Raw genomic sequence first — 15,352 nt, forward strand, 5'->3', positions numbered from 1 at the left:
CGTGCACATTTATTTGGCACGTTCCAATGCGGCCACGCTAGGCTGTACAGTCAGCCTCGCTGGAACTTTTCGTTCGCTGTTCGATGAGGGCTTTTGTCACTCTCACTCCGCTTCACTCGAGCAGAAGGTGGCGGCTGCAAGCAAAAAGCAGGGACACCGCACGCCACTGCTTGCAAAGCGACATGAAGACAAAAAGGCATATCCGTGATTTAAAGATTCGTATCCGTAATAGTAAAAGGCATATCCGTGATTAAAGATTCGTATCCGTAATAGTAATAATTTGTGAGTACAAATCAAAATTGTGAGAGTTTGACTTTTTTTCTTGAGAGTACGAAACAAAATTGTGAGGATTTGACTTCTCTTCTTGTGAGTACGAAAAAAAACTGTGAGTGCCATTATTTTGTGAATACAACTCTCGCTTCTATGACTACGAATCTTCACTACGCACGAATTGCCAGTTTAGGACGATTCTTTTTTTTGAGGACAAATCTGCACAACATGCAAATTAGGATGACGTCACGCAGAACACAGGCAGGTCCGAAGGGGAGCTAATCGATCCGCGATTCCTCTCCCCGCGCATGCGTAGAGAAGAAAACAAAGATGGCGAACGCGAGCGGATCGGACGGCGCTTCCAGTTCCAGCGGCTCGGGAGACACATCTTCACAGCAGGTAAAGTCCGCAACGTGTATATCCAATTTATTAATATGTATTTTATAACGTCGTTCTGTCTCAAATAATAGCTTTGGACTCAGACTTACGGGGATAGATTGCAATCTAATGATGCGTTTCACTGTTAGCATTAGTACTTGGCTAATGGTAGCAAAATTCATCCGGCTTATACGTGGGCCACATGCTTGTGTTTCTTCTGGCCCAGTATACAGCTAGTTCCACGGGCCAAGTCTGGCGTATATACATTTTGACTTAAGGTTTGCATTGATGGGCCTGACATGGCCCAGCGTGTTTATAACAATAGAAAAAGGATCTGGTCCACTTCTGGTCCACATACTGTCTTATTATACGTATAATAATTTGGCCCACCTCTGGCCCAGACACAACATACCGGTATCAAATGAAAAATCTCCTTCTGGCCCAGCTCCGGCCCATACACTATACACTGATCTCAATTATAAATGTGTGTTGCTGGCCCAAACCTGGTCCATGCACCTCATGAAAAACTGTGGTGTTGTCATGGAGATCTTGAGTCCCATCCGTGTCTTCTTTCATTAGTATTTCTGAAATGCTGAAACACGATACTCCAGGTTTCTGTTAAAAATGTAGATACAATCACCTTATTGGTGCAGTCTGACTTTGATTCAGTTGTTGGATGGAGGGAAAAAAAAGTGTTATAAGATGGCTAGTATCCCCTGCTTTGAATGTTAATTAAATTCTATAAGTATCACGTTTCAGCATTTCAGAAACACCAATGAAAAATGCAAAAAATACGTATGGGAAATAGAAGTTAGTGCAACACAAGACCTGATAAGTGTCAATGTACATAGGTGGTTGTGTTAAAATTAAAAGCATACATGAACACACTATACTCAATTAACTTTCAATCACCAAGGTGATTAATTTATTACTCAAAACAACAACAATTAGAGTTAATCAAATAACCCATTAAAAACATACAAAATTCCAGACTTGAACTTCTACTTTAAACTGCCTCAGCTATCTTGAATCGCCACTTTCTTCCCCCTTCTCTGTCTGCTGCCATCTGCAACCATCTCTGCATGTAGCTCTCAATTTCATGTTGGGGGCAGTGTTGTGAGAGGGTTCTTTCTGACAGTAGCTGATATGGACAAACATTTAAAAAAAAACAACAATAAAAAAAAAAAACATTTTGTTAGTACAAAACAAATACAAAGTGCCAAATTTACAACCCTAATTCCATTGAAGTTGTGATGTTGTGTAGAATGTAAATAAAGACAGAATGCAGTAATTTGCAAATCCTATTCAAGCTATATTCATTTGAATACACTACAAAGACAAGATATTTCATGTTCAAACTGATGAATGTTATTGTTGTTTTGCAAATATTCTGTTATTTGAATTTGATGTCTGCAACACGTTCCGAAAAAAGGGGGTAGGCCTATAACTACTACAAGACAAAGGGTCCTTATCTGTTTTCAGAATTAAAGAAATCGTGGCTTCAGACAGAGTCCTGGGTAGTCGATTAATTGAAAAGGCTTCATTATAATGGGCAAATACATCATTAATTCCATCTGGGTCCAATACAGTTTCTCCAGTAGCAGTTCTCACACTCAAAATTAGTTTCGAGGTTGTCTCAACGCGGGCTTGATAAGCTAAAGGTTTCCCAGCTTTATCACCAGATTCAAAGAATCTCTGCTTAGTCTTGATCAACTGAACCATAGCTGCCGTAGTAAGAATAAGAATAAGAATAAGAATGCCTTTATTGATCCCACAGTGGGGAAATTTTCATTGTTACAGTAGCAAAGATATAGGTCACACAGGGGCGGCGGCATAATGTGGCCATTAATGTATAACATTGACGGCAAACATTTAGAATCAAACCTATGTAGATATACGCAGTAACATGTGTATATACACATGTGTATACACACCAACCTACATCTACATAAAAAATATGAGGAACACTCATTTCGGCCTGTACATAGTACAGAGGAAAAAATACTCTAAGTGACAGTGCTGCAGTGCTGTAGTGAAATGTAAGGAACAGCATTGGATAAAAATAAAACTAGACTAACAGTAGTGGGGAATGTTGAATATTGCACGGTATTACAGTAGTGGGGAATATTGGGTATTGCACGATACGAGCTCAGGTGCAGGACTGCACAATTGCACTAATGACCGCCAGTTTGTAGAGACTACACAATGTTCTTGTTAAAGAGTCTGACAGCAGCAGGCAAGAAGGAACGGCGGAATCTCTCCTTTGCACAGCGAGGGTGTAACAGTCTGTCACTGAAGGTGCTGTGGAGTGCTGTTAGGGTGCCCTGGAGGGGGTGGTCCGGGTTGCCCAGCATTGATGACAGCTTGGCCAACATCCTCCTGTCCCCCACCGAGTCCACAGAGTCCAGGGAGCAGCCCAGGACAGAGCCGGCCCTCTTGACCAGTTTGTCCAGCCGCTTCTTGTCCCGGGCCGAGACGCCGCCTGCCCAGGTGACCACTCCCTGGAAGATGACCGATGCAACCACCGAGTCATAAAAGTTCCTGAGGAGTGTCCCCTGAACCCCAAAAGACCTCAGTCTCCTGAGGAGGAAGAGTCTGCTCTGACTCTTCCTATAGAGGGCGTCTGTGTTGTCGCACCAGTCCAGTTTATTGTTCAGATGAACACCCAGGTACTTGTAAGTTGAGACTCTCTCAACATCTGTTCCCCGGATGTTCACTGGTGCAGGTGAAGAGTGCTGGCGCCTACCGAAATCCACCACCATTTCTTTGGATTTCCCCGCATTGATCAGGAGGCGGTTCTGCTGGCACCAGTCCACAAAACCCTGAGTAAGTTCTCTGTACTCCCGATCATCTCCGCCTGTGATGAGGCCGACAATCGCAGAGTCGTCAGAGAACTTCTGCAGGTGACAGGTAGGGGTGTTGTAGTTGAAGTCCGAGGTGTAGAGGGTGAACAGGAAGGGAGCCAAGACAGTTCCCTGTGGGGCCCCCGTGCTGCAGAGGAGCACGTCAGACACACAGTCCTGTGTCCTCACATACTGTGGCCGGTTTGTGAGGTAGTCCTGGATCCATGTGGTGAGGTGGTGCGCCACCCCCGCCCGCTCCAGCTTGTCTCCCAGTAGGGTGGGCTGGATGGTGTTGAAAGCACTGGAGAAATCAAAGAACATGATCCTCACAGTGCTCCCCGCCTTCTCCAGGTGGGAGAGTGAAGTGTGGAGGAGGTAGATGATGGCATCATCCACACTGATGCCAGGCTGGTATGCGAACTGGAGTGGGTCCATTGAGGAGCTCACCAGGGGGCGCAGGTGGACAAGGACCAGTCTCTCCAGGGTCTTCATCAGGTGAGACGTCAGCGCCACCGGTCTGAAGCTGTTGAGCTCCTTCGGGTGGGGGGTCTTTGGCACCGGGACCAGGCAGGATGTTTTCCATAGCTGGGGGACCCTGCCCAGCTTCAGGCTCAGGTTGAACATGTGCTGGACAATTCCACACAGCTGGTCTGCGCAGGATTTGAGGAGCTGGGGGCTGATGCCATCTGGACCCGCTGCCTTCCTCGCCTTCATCTTCTTCAGCTGGTTCCTCACCTGAGATGTTGTGAAGGCCAAGGCTGGACAGGAAGGAGTGGTGGCTATCTGGTGTAGCTGGGAGCTGGAGACTGTGGAGAAAAGAGGGGAGGGGGTGACACGCCCAGCAGGAGGAGTAGGTGGAGACTGCAGCAGGAGAGACGGAGTGGAGGCAGGCATCTGATCGAACCTATTGAAAAAGAGATTTAGCTCATTTGCCCACTGCAGGTCCCCCCCAGTCCGGGTCTTGGGTTGTCCGTGGCCTGAGATGGTCTTCAGGCCCCTCCAGACTCCCCTGGCGTTATTCTGCAGCAGCTGCTCCTCCATCCTCTTCCTGTAGGACCTTTTCCCCTCTCTGATCCTCCTCCTCAGCTGGCGCTGCACAGTCCTCCGCTCCTCTATGTTGCCTGACGCAAAAGCCCTCCTCTTCTCCTTCAGGAGAGCTTTTATGTCTGGTGTGATCCAGGGTTTGTTGTTGGAGAAACACCTTACTGTCCTGGTGGGTATGGTGTTCTCCATGCAGAAATTTATATAGTCTGTAACAGTGTCCGTTAGACTACTAATGTCTTCCCCGTGAGCATCGCTGAAAACTTCCCACACAGTTGTGCTGAAGCAGTCCTTTAAGGCCTCCTCGGCCTCTCCAGACCATCTCTGAACCGTGCGGGTCACAGCTGGCTGCCTGCGGACCAGAGGTTTGTACACAGACTGGAGAGCCACCAGGTTGTGATCAGCTTTGCCCAGCGGGGGGAGGGGCAGTGGTGTGTATGCCTCCTTGGTGTTGGCATAGAAAAGGTCCAGTGTTTTATTGTCTCTGGTGTGGCAGGTGACATACTGTGTGAATGAAGGCAGAGAGGAGGAAGGGGAGGCATGATTGAAGTCACCAGAGATGAGTACCAGGGCATTTGGGTGCTGTGTTTGTAGCCTGCTCACTGCTGCAGTCAAGACATCACAGGCTGTGTCGCTGCTGGCAGCTGGTGGGACGTAGACAGTCACCGCGATCACGTGACTAAACTCTCGCGGGATGTAGAATGGCCTCATGCCAACAGCTAGCAGCTCAATATCCCTGCTGCAAAGCTGCTCCTTAATCGTGATGTGCCCAGGATTACACCATCTATCGTTCACAAACACAGCCAGCCCTCCTCCTTTCCTCTTTCCACTCTCCAGCGTCCTGTCCGCGCGTATGATTTGGAAGCCGTCCAATTCTACGACCGCGTTCGGCGTTAGCGTTGTTAGCCACGACTCCGTGAATAGCATCAGGCTAGCCTCTCGGAAGTCCCTCTCGTGCCGGGTAAGCGCCGCTAGCTCGTCCATCTTGTTGGGGAGCGATCTAACATTCCCCATGATAACAGACGGGAGGACGGGATGGTATCGTCTCCTCCTTTCCCTGCGTTTAACCCCCGCACGAGATCCCCGTCTCTTCCTCCTCAGCTCACGGGGGATATCGGGTCTCGCCCCGGGAGCCGGCGCATGGTTAGCACGGAGTGCTAACAGCTGATTCCGGCTGTAAACAATGGGGGCTCGGCTCCGAGCCAAGTCGCCGGACACGATCGCGCAAAAAATAGCCATCAGCAGCAGCAAGAATACCGCAGTTTGGGTGTCCATTGCTACGCAAGTTACGACTATCAATTATACCAAAAAAGTATGAGATAGAGTAATATTAAAGAACAAAAACACACGAAAAGGCTCACCGATGAGCCGGAGCTACTGTAGCGGGCTGCCACTCGCGCGGCGCCGGAAGTCGAGAACGTAGTAGTAGTAAGATCAAGACTAGCTTGAAGTTTCAAACGTTCTGTGAAATGACTTGGGTCGGGATTAAATGCACATCTGATGTCTAGGTCTTTGATCTTGTTAAGAAAATCGGTCGTGTGAGACAACTCTTCCTTCCTCAAGTTGGAAACAAAACTTTTAAGCTGACCCCGCATATATGCGTTTGAGGTTTCCCACAATATACTTCTAGATATATTAGGGAAATTATTCCGTTGTAGAAAAAGTGAAATCTGTAATCTCCAAAATTTGGTATATTCACATTTGTCAAAAGCTAGAATTAAATCTCCAACATTTCAGAGGGCGAAAACTGGTGCCCAATTTAAAATCAAGAGAAACTGGCGAATGGTCTGATTTAGCTATTGTATGGTAGTCACAGGACACTACTTTATAGAGTAATCTTTTATCAATAAGAAAAAAATCTATTCTCGTAAATGTATGGTGTGGATGAGAGAAGAAAGAAAATATTTTGGTGTCAGGGTTAGCATGACGCCATGGGTCCAAGATGCCCAATTGAGCCTTAAAGAAGTCTAGTGCTTTAGTTGATTTGCTTAAGGAGGAGACCTTAGACGAAGACCTATCCAACAACACATCCTGGATCAAATTAAAATCACCCCCAATGATAAGATGGTAATTATCAATATTCGGTAAAGAAGAAAATAGTTTAGCAATAAAGGAATCATCATCCCAATTTGGCCGGTATACACAAGCTAGTATAACAAGGGTGCCCTGTAGATTACCAGAAACAAGTACAAAATGGCCAACAGTAATCATTTTGTGGTGTTCAAACTAAATATTATTGCGTATTAGTATAGCAGTTCCTCTAGCTTTGACATTAAATTTAGAATGATACACATTACCAATCCATTTCCTCTTAAGTCACATTATCTCTCTATTCTAAGATGCGTCTCCTGAAGGAAAAATGCATCTCCTGTAAGATGGGCCAAGACTTTATTGGCTTTGGTCGCATTCCCCACTCCCCTCACATTCCATGAAATAAATCTAAGACCACTGTCTGTACTGTGCATTACTCACAGGAATAACGTAGGTATCGTAGCCGGTCGATATTGAGTGTAGGAGAATCAACCGTTGAGGCAGGTAGCTGTAAAAAGGAGAAAGAAGGAAGAATGGGGGGGAAGAAGAAGGGGGAAAAACAAAAAAGGAAGGCTGGAATAAACATACACACACGCACGCACACATTCACAAAACAAAAAACTAGCCCGAGAACCCCATAAAAATGTCAACATAACTTGAGTGTCCATTGTGCAGCAGGGTGCAAACTTTTCCCTGCAAAGATATCTAACCTAACTCCGGACTAGTGGCTTCCCTGGTGCAGCAAGAAGGGTTCACTAACTAAACCAACATAGAATCACACGTGGAAGCTAGACAACTAAGTCACTAATGCAGCATTATGATCAAATTAAATCCTATTAAAAATAATTAATAAACAGAAATGAAAAAGAAATAATAAATAAATAATCAAATCAAAATGAGTAAGTAAACGTGTATAAGCAAGAATATTTAAAACTATAAAGTGCACAAAAAATAAATAAATGAAAGAAGAAAAATAATTGAAAACAGAAATTCACATTACTCTGCAAACTGTGCAGCCACAACAAATGTGTATCTACCAACAGGTATATCAAAAGCATAGAGGAAATGTCTCAATTTATTCATCCTTTTGATTAGTCATAGCTTGTCCGAATGCTTTAGATTCCCACAGAGCTCGAACTCAAAAGTGTGAGGCGATGCAGTTCTTAGCGTCATTAGGAGAAGCCAACCGTCTCCGGGTGCCCTCATCAGTCGTGATGTACAGTTTGGCGGGGTAGCGAAGCTGCGGTTTGAGTCACAGATCGTACAAATCCTTCGTGACTCCACGATTGGTAGACCGTTGTTCCAGCAGCTCCGGGCAGTAGTCCTCAACGATGTGGTGGGGGCGCCCTTATACTTGAGTTTTCCTCGCATCTCTCGAGCTTTGCGCACAACAAGTTCGCGGGCCTGGTAATTGTGGAAGCATGCAACAACCGCCCGGGGCCTCGAGTTGGAGCCCGGTTTGGCCGCTAGCATATGATGCGCCCGATCGAGCTCCCAGAGTGTCCAATCCAAAGACGTCCACAAGCAGTTGAGAAAAGAATGCAGTCGGTCTAGTTTTTAGACATTTTCCGGTACACCCAGCAAGGGAACATTATTGCGGCGACTTCGACTTTCCAAATCAACTAGCTTAGCTCTCAGTTTAGCATTATCTTCCACCACTGTCGTTAGCTTAGCAACCAAACTTTACATTTCTTCACTTGTTGCTGTGGCCGAAGCTTCCAGAGACACAATCCGCTGCTTGTGGTTAGGAATAGAGGTCTGAATGTTGTCCAACAAGGCCTCCAAACGTTCAGTCGATGCGCTGAGTTCAACGACGAGCGATGTTCTGTGTTCTTCGAGGGTTGCCTTTAGCATAGCCATGATAGGCTCGCTAGTGGCATCGATGTCCCCTTACCTCTGTTCCTGGTTCCTGGTGGTTCTGCTTGTCATTTTGGTAGGTGTATCAAAGTTTGAAGAGAGATCAACTGAAACCAAAGTCACTGTGGTTGCAATCAGTGAGTAATTTTCAACGTAGTACAGGTAGTTATAAAGTCAGGAGCGCCAAGGCGAGCAACTACTCCAGCATGCCGTCAAACCGGAAGTCCCCTACGAGGCTAAAGATTTATAATGTTTAAATTGTGAGTGTAGGCACTCACACTACACACAAGGTACGCGAAAATATCCGGCGCACACAAAGGAGGAAGTAGGTCCGTTTCGTAGCTCCATTATGTGGAGATCCAAACCATCTATAATGTTTATTTTTGCAATACAGTATATCGGTCTCTGGCTTCACTGTCTAATTTATCCTTGTAAAGCCCTGCCAATTTGTTGCTTTCTAACATATTTTTGAATCGACAAATACACAGCCTTTAACGTGCACTAATTCACTGTAGCTCCCAAAATGGCAGATGATGACGTCGTGATGACGTGGTGCACAGACCCTATTATCTCAGTTTTTACATTTTCGCAGCAAATTTTGATCTGTCAGGCTTTCACTTCACTACTTGGTTCTGACAACATGATGCAGATGAATATTGAGTAGCACCTTATAAGAGAAAATTTATAATTGCATTCTTACCAATGAAACGTGTATGCAGCGCTTCTCCCAGACAATGGTAGGCCACACACGGTGGCATTTTCGCCGTTGAGACAGAACATAACGTGAAAACGCTGCCGAGAAATCCTTGTATTAAAGTTAGCTGTGCTTAGCATGTGGCAACGTAAGATGGCCGCCAGTGGCTTCACTTTTCGCTACGGCGAGTAAGCAGCATTGTGTAGTGCGGCGCGCATGCGCGTAAAGTACGGCAACTACACTAGGTCAAAATACGTAATGATGTCTACGCAATCTGTGGTGCGGATTCGTAAAAAGTTCATATAAGATCAGGGGCGGAGCCAGAATGTGGCTAATGGGTGGGCCTGGAAAAATCAGGGTGGGGCTGAATATTTCTGTCACTTCGCACAGTCCTCCTGTCCCAACACATCGTATATTCAAATAAAATGACAAACCGAATAACATGAAGTTCAGATCTCCCTTAGACAACCACAATTATGCCATTCTTAATATTCAATTAAAAAAAACACAAATAATTTCATAATTTACTAAAAATGTAAAAGTATATATTTTTTCATGAATCTTACTGGGTGGGCAGTCTCTCAATCTGGTTGGGCCTGTGCACACCCAGGTCCACCCATGGCTCCGCCCCTGTGTAAGATATGTACGAGTAGACTGATAAATGGTACACTCACGTCTAATATATTTTAATTACAAAAAAAAATGTATGTTGAAGAGTGAAACCATTAAAAAAGTTAGATTTAATACCACCAACACTGTGATAACTGCCTTATGAAAGCCAAAATAAATATTGTTTTCAACCTTTGAACAATTGTCTCTTTTTATACTCCAGAACATATTGTAACACTCTTTCAAACGTCTATGTAAGGGCCTATTTTATTGTCCTGAATAAGAAAATAAACAGCACTCACAATTAGGAATCCTTCCTTGAAGCTAACTCAAGATTTCAATATGGGCTATATGCAAGGAGTGGGTGTGACGTATTTCCGGTAAAATCTCATAAGGCATCGCCCTTTCCGGTCAAGCCCAGTGCCAATGTTTTGAAGCCGTTTTACTTCAGAGAATTTCTATCAATTGTCAACGTTTTGGGGTATTTTTTGTTATTATTTTTATGTGTGTGGTTGCGCGTATTCGTGAAGAAAAGGTGAGAGGACAGTACATCGAGCCGTCATTGCTGTGTGCCTTCTCAGATGTACAGGTTCTATACGGTGTTACTCCGCTTTGATGAGCATGGAGGCAGTGGGTTGTTACATTCACAGGGATGAATTTGTAATTACGGTGAGCACCAAAGTCTGTTCTCTGCATTTTTCCCCTGCTGATGTAAAGGCCCCGATAGACCAAACCTACGTCGAGGTCGTGAAACGTCGTGGCGTCTGAATGCGCCGTCTGTTTGGTGTAGTGGCCACCGTCGTAGTGTTGTAACCCATCTGTAAGTGTCTTGGGGGAGGTTACGCATGTTGAATCGGCGTCGCCAGTCGTGACATTTGGTCACTCTCATTGGCTGTTGGCTAGCAAATCAGTGGGCACGCCTCCGCTGCCTTAATCTTCTTACAAGTACAAGCACGAGGGTTGACAATGTAAGTATTTCACAATACAGTGTCAAGAACGTGATGGTTTAGTTCGGGTGGGAGTTGATCGTGAGCCAAGAATATAGCTGAATGCATTGTTTACGTTTTTATAATCCGCCCAGGGCCAACAGCTTTCCGGTTGGATTTTTCTAACCATGAGAAATGGTGACTACCGCCGCCGATGGTATGGAAGGGTATTACATCTTATGCATGGGCAGAAGGTACTTTAATGGTCAGCGTCGCTGTCTGTCATTGCGGTGTATTCCTCCAGCGTGACGTGCTGACGCCGGCCGGACGCCACAGGGGGTAAGCGTCTGTCACTGTTGGCCAACGTCTTTTTGGTCTATCTAGGCCTTAATAATACAGCCGTCAACCATACAAGGGTGCCCACAAGGGTGCCGTTTGTTCAACAAGAACTCCCAGCCTTAATTTTGACAGCTCTCAAACCTTTTGATGTGTTATTGTTACTCTGTTTGCATAGATTAACAATGTTCCCGGCCTTTCAACTTTTCCTGTGTCTGTATAAATATTATTCTCATGCGCCATTTTATTGTATTCCAAAATATAAAATGAGTGTCTTATTCCTGCGCCAGGGTTCCATAGCAATCACTTTTCAGCAACAGCATTGATTTTTGAGAAAAGTTACCATGGACAATTAAAAAAAAAACTGTTATACAGTCAAGGAAGCATTACATCTGTTTCAAAATATTGAAAGGATGAGTCTAAGGACTGAGACAGCGAGTCAGAGCAAGAGCAGCCCTCCGTCCAGTGAAGAGCTGCTGATGGCAACACAGTAAAAGGTATTATTAGCTGAGAGTAAAATATTGGCTGATAGAGGGGACAACGGCATGCTCTGTCAGGGAACGGCAATATAACAAAGTGCAGTGACACTCCAGGATGACCAGGCTGCAATGGATGTCGAGTGACAACAATAACACATAATGCAGTGCTGTACAATGCAAACTGGTATCGTGTGAAATGTCCATTTAATATGATGAAATGCTGCAGGAAAATGCCTTCAGAGAAGTTGGTCCTCTTCCAAATCCAGCCTGGTTGGCCACTGAGGAAATCTCCGAGGAGGTGGTCAACCTCAGATCTTGTGTCAATCAGTCTGTGCAAAATCCATATTGTACATCAAAAAAAGTTAAATAAATGTGAAACTTGCTTCAACAAAGATAACATATTGACATGTTTCAGTCTAACAAATTACAGTTGAACAGTACCAACCTGCCAAGGCTGAAATTTTCCATTAGTAATACACACCGCCATTTCCTCAATGAAGGCATTTCAGTGTAAAAAAAACAACAACCAAAAAAATATATCAACATTTACCTTTATTGGCCAACTATGTAGAAACACACAAGGAATGCGTCTTCGTTAGTTTGAGCCATTATTATTAAAGTAACATGCAACTACAGTATAACTAAAAGAACATTTAGGAGGTGACACAGGGATTCTTTTCATAATTAGTGCTGCAGTACCGAAAAATCACTGCCGTGCAAGTCATGTGGAGGGTCATCAAAAAGTAGAGTTGATGTCATTGAAGTCTTCTAGAGCTTACTTTAAAAAAAATAAACAGGTTATCTTGCAATGGTAAAGTCACAGGGAGCATTCAGGACTTGATAAAGGGCGTACTGGGAAAAAAGCATTCATAAAATACAGGCAGAAAAATAATAACTAACAATCATGCCTACCATCTTCCTAAAGATGCCACAATCAAGCCCATTTGGCTGCCCAGGAAAACCCTATCTCATAACGAGTTGGAGGTTTAGGTCTAGTTACACATCATCTTTAAAAACGAAGTCAACCCATTGATTATTTTTCAACAATATGTTCTATGCGCTCAGTGACAGTGTCTGTGTGTGCCCTGCGACTGGCTGGCGACCAGTTCGGGGTGTAGTCTGCCTTCGCCCATTGACGGCTGGGATAGGCTCCAGCAACTCCCCGCGACCCTGTATAGGATAAGCGGTTTGGAAGATGACATGACATGACATTCTATGCAGGCCCACTAGTTGAAACGAGGCATTCTGATTAATATTGTGTTTGTGGAGTATGAGTTAAGCTGCAAAATCCACCTGTTTTTAGCCATCTCAGTGGACGGCCCGTTTGCCACTTGCTTTCGACTGACAATGACATCAACAGTGTCTCAGGGCTCAGGTAGCGACCAATCACGGCTCACCTGTTTTCTGAAGCTGAGCCATGATTGGTCGTTATCTGAGCCCTTGGCAACTGTGATGTCATTTTCAGTCGACAGAAATTAAAAATTGGAGACTTTTTTTTTCAATTGAAAAACTGAAGAGTCAGCTATTTATATCCAGTACCATGACAACAATACAAATAATATTGAATTAATCAATTATATTATTGTTTATATTTAATGTAATTGTACATTTTATTGTTAATTAAATTATAACAAATTATAGCTCAGCATTTGTACCTGCAACATAATTGCATTGTTTAGCATTTCCCGGACTTTGGTGGATTAGGCACTTACTGCTTGGATATTTATCTAAAGAAATGGAATAGTACTTTTTAATTATTCATTATTTAATTATACTCTTTTAATGATAAACATTTTTAATAAAACCAAGTGTTTAACAAATATTTAATTCTCAGATTTGATATAAAGACTATCAAAGTTGTGGAGAGTACAGCGCCCTCAACCCAAACAATGTAGACGACAATGAAAATTACTGCCATTCGGGCTACCATCTCAGGTAAAGTAATCAAAAGATCTTTAATAGAATTTATGGCAGACAAAAGAGGAATTGGGCAATGTGAACCTATAAAATAATGTGTTAGGTTAGGTAGTTTTACTAAAGATTTTGATGTAACCCACATGATCATCCACTGGTCCTGTTTGAGGGGACCCCTACCACAACACAGAGAAAATCCCCTGACAGTCTGCAAAGACTATACAGAGGAGGAAAACTACTCTTTTCTACTAGCAGCCATTACTGACACCCTCTTGTTCCTTCACCACAAATGCTTCTGGGAATCAAATAAACACTGAGGTATTTGGACAAAGTCCACTGTCACCAACAGACGGTACTGTCAAATAGTTTACAAAAAATGTCCAGTAACAAGGAACAAACTGGTATTGTATGTGTACAATGTGGTATTGTGAAATATATGCTATATATCGTTACTGCCGGGCGGATTCCTCATACTGTCAAAATGACAACTTCACAAGAAGTAAAAAAAAATTAAAAAAAAACAAACCACCAGCTTGTTTGAGTTCCCAGGCACTGATTCGTTCAAGTTATATTATACTGTACCTTATATTGCTATTGCACACTCACGCCAACATGATACTAGCTAAAAATACATTCAATCTCTAATTTAACGGTGGAATTGATTAAGACATGAAGCCGGCGGCAACTGAGTACTTCAAAGTCCGCGATCATGGGAAACCCCCACCGTGCAAAAGGCCTTTGAAAACGTCACACAAGCAAATGTCTGCCCTACAAATTCTTCACAAAAGGCCTTCTTAAAAGTCTAAAGCCACGAGTGATGCAATAAATAAAACAATGAGCCAACTAACCCCGTTAAGTGGATATTGATATGAAACGTAGACTTACCTCCGTGACACACGAGAGTCCTGCAACGAAGCATCACATCGATCGATTTTAAACAAACAAGCCAACTACCCTTATCCAGCAACCCTTAGTATTTTCTCTTGTAATTGTTTAAAAAAAACAATAGAGGCCACATTTTTTCCGCATCAGTTGAGTTCAAGAGGGGCGGTGTATTTGTATATTTGCTATTTACATATTGCTAAAATTGCATAAAGATTACAGCCAAAGTGGGGAATAGACCATTAGCAGGGGCGGAGCGTAGGTATCAGCACAGAGGGGGTAGAGCATTCTCGATGGGCCCTTATGAAAGTCACTTTACCACGGTACCAGGCTGCGGGCCGTGGCAATCCTATTACACCCCCTCCCCCACGCCCCCTGACGGTGAAGGCAAGTACTCTCCGTTGCGTAACGCAAATATTAAATGCACTGTATTATTCTTTGAGTTTATGTTTTCCGAGTGGTCCCTGAAGTGCAAACGAATGTGATTGGCTCATATTACAGGTGAGTGATATGTTCTGTTGTTCTATGTGAGATGCAGTAGTTGATATAGAGAAGTTTAATAAAGCAGTAAAGTTGGCAGCACGTCGTGTGTTGGATTGGCTGACTTTATTAACATAAAACAAGACATGCACAAGCTAGCATTTCCGTCGCCACGCTAATATTGCTAATATCGCTCGCAAATGAGTAAAACAAACAGACGTATTGGGAACCACTCGCCGCTCCCTACCCCCCCCCCCCCCCGCCCCTCCAAAAAATGGGGACCTATCATGGGCCCTGTGAGCTTGTGGGCCCTGGAGCAACCACTCCCTTGCCCCCGCTCTGGCTCTGCTACTGACCATTAGTATTGATTTGTGAAAAAAAAAAAAGACCATATTTGTCCATATGAGGTTTCCGCCGGACAGCAACGATATGATTGGGGATGGGGAGGATGTTGTAGGTACCTGTGTGAATGTAATCAATTTGTAAACAACCATTCTGTACATACTGTTTTATTATTAAATGCTGGGTTTTCCTTCTTTTTTGACATGTAGTTAGTTCAGAAAGTTTAACAGACAAAAATGATGTTAAACTTAACTGACAAAGAAGAACAGT

The 15,352-nt window shown here is 43.9% G+C and overlaps 1 protein-coding gene and 1 long non-coding RNA gene across 4 annotated transcripts in view; one reads left to right on the top strand and one right to left on the bottom strand.

Annotated features, from left to right (window-relative positions):
- Positions 1-1,540: 1,540 nt before the first annotated feature.
- On the bottom strand, positions 1,541-9,312 carry LOC147135042 (uncharacterized). Its single transcript, XR_015090248.1, has 3 exons — positions 9,121-9,312; positions 7,005-8,527; positions 1,541-1,789 (listed from the first exon to the last, which is right to left on the bottom strand). It is a non-coding gene; the product is annotated as an uncharacterized LOC147135042 (long non-coding RNA).
- An 860-nt stretch (positions 9,313-10,172) lies between these two features.
- Positions 10,173-15,352, top strand: part of LOC147135043 (all-trans-retinol 13,14-reductase-like) — a 56,768-nt gene continuing 51,588 nt past the window's right edge. For 2 of the 3 annotated variants that reach the window (XM_086055746.1, XM_086055747.1), the window contains exons 1-2: positions 10,173-10,691; positions 10,805-10,988. The gene's annotated coding sequence lies outside the window, so the exon portion shown is untranslated. Of the gene's footprint in view, positions 10,692-10,740; positions 10,989-15,352 lie in introns of those variants that run through there. The other variant, XM_086055748.1, reaches the window with a different exon arrangement.

Source organism: Filicampus tigris, chromosome 16 (assembly GCF_054856515.1).
Source record: "Filicampus tigris isolate MCC_2025a chromosome 16, RoL_Ftig_1.0, whole genome shotgun sequence".
Taxonomy (NCBI): Eukaryota; Metazoa; Chordata; class Actinopteri; order Syngnathiformes; family Syngnathidae; genus Filicampus; species Filicampus tigris.